This window comes from Mus musculus, chromosome 19 (assembly GCF_000001635.26).
Source record: "Mus musculus strain C57BL/6J chromosome 19, GRCm38.p6 C57BL/6J".
Classification (NCBI taxonomy): Eukaryota; Metazoa; Chordata; class Mammalia; order Rodentia; family Muridae; genus Mus; species Mus musculus.
In genome coordinates, this window is record NC_000085.6 from 59,701,678 (window position 1) to 59,707,996 (window position 6,319).

Genomic DNA, 6,319 nt, shown 5'->3' on the forward strand with positions numbered 1-6,319 from the left:
ACAGGGTAAAGGCAATATGATCTCTGGGGCTTGCTGGTCACCAGAGAGAAGAAACTGTCTCAAAGGAATAAGACAGAATGGAGTGGAGCAGGACATTCAGTGTCCACCCCACATGCACAGGCAAGTTCAAACACATACACATACATATACAATATACATATACAAATACATATACAATATACATCTACACATACACATACACACACACACATACATACATACATACATACATATGCATGCATACACACATACACACCCACACCAATGAGTGGATAAACACTACAGTGTTTGAACATGAGTTCAAATTCCCCGAACCCACAGGGACAAAAACAAGAACTGGTTGTACATGCCTGTGATTTTAGCACTCCTATGAATAGATGGAGGGTAGAGACAGAGAAACCCCAGAAGTTCACGGGCTGGGCATGTCATACTTAGCATCAAATGAGAGTCCCTGCCTTAATAGGATAGAAGGTGAGCCCTGACACCCTAGTGTATCTGACCTCCACACCTGTTCCACAGAACATAAGTGACTGAAATCACATACATGAACATGCACACACACAAAGATTTCAAAAAGACAAACATTAGTCAAATAAAAAGAAACCCTATGATAGCTCACTCCTTAGATGCAGGAGGCACAGAACTTACCAGGCTGGGCACAGTGGGCCAGTTTGATTTAAGACATGTGCTCTGGGTGGTAGTACCAAGTCTAGGGAGACTGAGACAGAGAGACAGGGGCACTATAGAGAGACTACAGGTTTCTACTGTGGCAACTGGCCTCTTCAGAATTATATCCCATGCTGATTAGTTCAGAGAAGCCAGCTCTCAAGAAGACCTTTCAGGGTGCAATGCACCCCCTCCCCCATGCTGGGTGGATGTGCAAATGTCATGTGTTCTGGACATGTGCATCAGCAGTGATTTGGGCTCTGGGTAGGCCTCTTCATGGCTGAAAAGAGACACCAGTCAGTGTGACTGATATTTTGATAGCGTGTTATGACGTGGGCATTTAGGGAGAGGTAGAAAAGACCATGTGTGGCCCCAGAAAGTTCCACAAATGTGCCAGGATGAGGCATGAAGCCATAATTCAATTCAGTAAGAAGCTAATTGCCTCATATGCCTGGGGTATAGTCATAGCCCAAGCTAGGACAGAGCTAGTATTCCAGACACAGCGACCAAATGGAGGGGATTGGATAAAATAGATCAACTCTCAACACAGTCAGAACGCAGGATAGGGAGAGAGAACCAAGCTCCTTTGTTGGTACAAATGAGACTTGAGAGGGCTGGCAGCAAGGGAGCCTCATATAAAGGTCAAACTGGATCTTTTCCATTGCCTTTTCTGTCTTATATATTTTGATGACTTAGAAGAACACACTTACATGTTCCTGTTTTAAACCCATAACCTGATAGTGCCCAGGATACAACAGACAAACCCAAGTCAAGGGGCATTTTTTGCCAAACAAGGCACAGACTCTTCCAAAACCATCAAGGTTAAGAGCCTCTCCCTCTAGGCACCTGCCACTCACCTACAAAAATATTCCCATTGTTTGCAGTTTACTATCTAATGGAAAAGAGGCAGGGGGCTAACAGGACATATGCAATAAAAATGCACCCAATTTGTAAATCTGGGTGTGGGCTTATGCAAGTGTCTTAGTAGCTAATTTTTAAAGTTTGAAATTATATCCAAATAAGTGATAGAAACCTGTTTAATGTTGGAGATTTGGCAGCTCAAATGAAATGAAAGCACCTGGTCTCACCCATGCCCTCTTAGAACTAACCGTTTGTAGAGAGTGTGGCTTCCCTAGTCTTTCCATGCATTTAACACTGACTTGGAAGGCACCCTGACCCATTCTCCCTGGAACCTCATGGCACCTTGGTCTTGTTTTGTTGAAGCAGGGTTTCACACGGTAGCACAGGCTGGCCTGGACACACGGTACACTTTGAATGCTACTGTAGCTTGAGGTAAGTACTGTCTAGAGGCCTGACCCATTTCCTGATATGTTTGCTCTGGCTGCATCAGGGATCAGAATCCTGAGATGGGAGTGTGTTTGTAGAGTGTTGGTAGCAGCGACTGCCTGTGATCACCTGGACAGTCCAGTGCTGGTCAAGTTCTTACATTCCACAGTCCCAAGTGGTGCACACTAAGCATGGAGGTCTCCTTGGGTCTTTGCCTTTCTTTAAATGTGAACATGTCTAAGTTGCTGGTATCTCAATGCCTCTCAGGTCCATTTTTGGATCTTTAAAGCAGTGTTTCCTGACACTACTGATATCTTAGCTTTGCTATTTTTGACTTTGGGTGTCCTCAAATGGATGTTTAATGGTAACTCTGGCCTCTTCCAACCAGATGCCAGCTGCAGTCCCACCCATTTGTGACAACCAAAGATGTCTCCAGTCTTTGGCCATTATTCCCTCAGTGAGGGGGCACTGTGCATATAGGAGACACATTGTTCTCACGGTGGAAAGGGGACATACACCTCTCTCCTACCTCCTCCTCCCAACAGCATGCCCACCACTGGCCAATAGAAAAATAAATGGAGTGTTAAGATCCCAAGACCAGAGCTGAACATCTGACTTGGCTTCCTTAAATGTCCAGAGGAGGTGGTGCCAACATCTATAGTCCCTACCCCTTAGGACCTTAACTGTCAGTTGATATGCAGTGACTATCCCAGGGACTATGTAAGGTTGCTATGTGACATCTAGTAGGGATATATTCCTTATTGGATTCAGATGAATACCTCTGTCCCCAATTCTGCAAAGACAGCAACATGCGGATAGGGAGATAGTTTACAAGGCCCAAAGACTGGATTTCCCATGAGGTGTGTTCCTGTAGGAGGAGCAGAAGAAAAATGAGGATCCCCAGGAGTTGGCAGACAGCTGATATAACCAAATCTGTGAGCTCCATGTTCAATGAGAGACCCTTTCAAAAACACGAGACAGTGATTAAAGAAGACGCCTGACTTCAGCTCCTAGCATCCACAGATGAGCAAGTGTACCTGTACTCATGAGTTCCCCCACATCAGGTGTTCCCTGAACACATACCCTCACGTACCCTCTCTACACACAATGGATGAATATTTCAGCAGCATAATGTATTCAAAACACATGGGTTCCAGTTCAGACTCAGCTGATTCTATAGCATTAAGAAGCAAGTTAGGAGGACAGCCCCACTTGCACACACTAGTGACCAGGTAGGATTCTGTTGGACTCTGGACATAGGCTGTCCCATTCAATGCCTACAGCAGCCCTGAGAGCTTGGTTTCTCAAAACCAGATGGTCAAATCCATGCTCAATACATGACAGGCTCTCTGTCTTCCAATCCACCTACTATTCTCATACCCTGCTTCCTATGCCCTATGATTCTCAAAGGGCGCAGGGAAGGTAAAACACTAAGATATGACACCCCAACTGGGAAATGACAACAGGAGGGGAGCCCTCAACACAGCTGACCAGGGCTGGTGTTAGTAAACACAGCTAAATGTAAGACTCAGGGTTGAAGTGTTTTACCTCAACCAAGTATCACAATGCAGGAGTGTCTGGCCACCAATTAGTCCAATTTCAACGATGAATATAATGGGTGGAGATTGGGAAACAAGTGTTACCACAGTCAGGGGCAATCTGAGCTTGATTCAGTTTGCAAATCTGTGTTCCTTGTAAAGGTTGCTTCAACCAATTTCCTATGATTTAACAGGAGGCTGAGAATACTGCTCCACACTGAGTGCAATAAACCCTTAAGGACATCCTGTCAGAGAAATGAGCATCATACCACTGTGACATGGTAGCTCTGTCTTGCACTTAATCTTAATGACCACCTTTGCACTAAAGTAAGTGTCACTAATAGACATTTAGTGTCTTCATTCTTCAAGGATATTCTGTGCATGTCAGGGTCACTTTGAGATCCTATGGCTCCTGGGGGATTGACCATTCATTCTCATGTGTAAACCCTGGTTGTTGACTCTTGTGGTCTCTGGCTATTTACTTTCAACCAAGAAATGAAGATTTGTTAATGTCTTATTTCATTTTGTATTGATAATACACATCCAGCAATACTTGTTAACATGCATTGACAACCTGCATGATTGGGTTAAGTGCGATATTTCTACTTCTGTATATAATATGCACAGATCAAACCAAGCCTCACTTATCTGCCCTCCCCAGGACCACTTTTCTCAAACCCTACCAGTAACTGTTATACTATATTCCTGTAGAATTGCTAAAAAGCATTTTGAGAGTCAGACATGGTAGAACTCGGGAGGATCTTGGCTTTCAGGCCCACCCCTGCTACATAACAAGGCCCTGTCTCAAATAACAAGACAATTATTCTGTGACAATGTCAAGTGGGGAGTTTGGGTTTCTGGCTGAATGCCTGTTGCCTTGGATGGTTTGGGGCCATGGCAAGTCAGCTGTATTCTGCCACAGGCTCTCACAGTGCCGTGGCCTTGAGTGTTAATTCCTATGTCTAAACTGGTGACATCACGGTGCTGACTCCGCCTGTGCTTTGAGATCGAGGTGTACGCACGGTGGGGCCGGTGTATAAGCAGGTAGTGAGGAGGTATTTTTGTTGTTCCCGGTTATCATCATCACTATACTCCCAACATCCTTGAGGACAGACACCCTTTGCTGTCTGTGTTTTGGGGACTCGTGTTCATACACACGCTGGCACACATATGCATCCTGCTTTTCTGGCTTCTCAGACATATTGAGATGCATAGCTCACATTTCCCTTTCTTGCTTCCCATGTGCCTGCTCCCAGCTGGCACATCATTACCATTGATCCTTTGGCTGATCCTGGCCAAGTTCTTGCCTCTCCTTTCTGCCTCTTCCCTCCTTGCCACCCCGTGCTAGCTCTCAGCAGCCCATAATCTTCTGCTCACACTTCATCCATCCACCACCTCCCCACACGCGACGCATTCCCCACCTGCCTTCCAAAGCTCGCTCTTCTCTGTAGTCTATAGTGTCTTCTCACCCAGTCCATCATGTCAAACTGACTTCAGAGCCTTTCTCTTGCATACCCTTCAGGGTGCTGGGGTCCAGTTCCCACTGGCTCAGTTGGCAGAATGGCTTTACCAGTGGAAGTTCACTGTGTGGGTCCTGTCCTGCCAGATCAACCTAAAGGTTTAAAGGGCCAGATTAATATTTTAATGAAAAAATCACTTAGCACACCCTGAGCCTTTATTCTGTGCTCATAGGTCACCTGTGCTCTCTCACAGAATGTTCAGCAGACGCTACCATTGCCTCAGTTTTTAAGTGATGGTGCGTGTGAAGGCTCACAAAGGCCAAGGCCCTTGCCAAGGTTGGAGAATTAGTGATAAGGGATAGTAAGTGATCAGGGATAAGGAGGCCTGTCCAGCAATAGGCCCTTGCTCTTAACCCCAGGTTGAGGAAGAGAAGAAGAGGCCTTGGGTCTCCTTGTTTTCTTGAACCAGCCATTCAGAGAAGGAGGGCAAGAGAGGAGATGAACTCTCAGAGCTGCCTCTCATGAAAGCCCTCCAAGACATCCACCTCCAACCTCGGCTAAGCCTCTCTTCCCATAACAATGGCCAGAAACTTACACAATGAGCTAACCTACAGGGTGTCAGCTCCCTGGAAACAGCTCGATCCCTCCTCACCCCCAGGCCTAAACTGCCATTTAGTCAACCCAATGTTCCCATTTCCTTCCATCATTAAAAGTATCAGCCGGGAATCTGTTCTTGGGAATTCCCCCAGGGTGGGGCACTCACGTGTGTCACTCAATGGACTGTCTCCTCTTCCAGTCCCCAAAGCACAGAACTGGCAGCAGCTTCTCCCCAGGGCAGGGCGGCTGTTGAACAGGTAGGCAGCTCTTTCTCCTTACCTGGGAACCCAAACTGGAACAATACAGGGCTCGTGAGGTGGGTGAGATGGTTAACAACCAGAGTCATGAGCTGAGGGACTTGTGTATCTTGGGTCAGACTTCCTGGGGGATAGACCATGCAGGATAGAATTTCCTGGAGACAGGGTAATTTCTTAGAGACAAGGTGGTTCCAAGGCTGAGTAATGTCAACAGCCAAGAACTCTGATGTAGCTTTTCTTCCTTTGTTAGTGCACCCTGAAGAAACTGCGAGATAAAATGCAAAGACTTTTGCAAGGTAGGTCAGGCACAGGTTGCAGAGTAGATGCCAAATCTAGCTTGGTCAGATACGGACACTGTGCTTTTACGTCTTTGGGGTGGTAAGGGGTTGAGGGGAGGGACAAACTAGCCAATACTGAAAGGAGGCAGCAGTGTTAGTTATGACACTCCTGCTCTGGCTCTCACATGATATCCTCACCACAAAGGTGTACCTTATAAGTGGTGCTGGTCAGCAAA

At 46.2% G+C, this 6,319-nt stretch overlaps 1 long non-coding RNA gene across 2 annotated transcripts in view; it reads right to left on the reverse strand.

Annotated features, from left to right (window-relative positions):
* Gm41878 overlaps window positions 1–5,906 on the reverse strand; it is a 28,596-nt gene extending 22,690 nt beyond the window's left edge. For both annotated transcript variants that reach the window (XR_001782709.2, XR_003952854.1), the window contains exons 1-2: window positions 5,715–5,906; window positions 4,961–5,103 (exon numbers count right to left, since the gene is read on the reverse strand). This is a non-coding gene — a long non-coding RNA (predicted gene, 41878). The remainder of the gene's footprint in view (window positions 1–4,960; window positions 5,104–5,714) is intronic.
* Window positions 5,907–6,319: the final 413 nt, after the last annotated feature.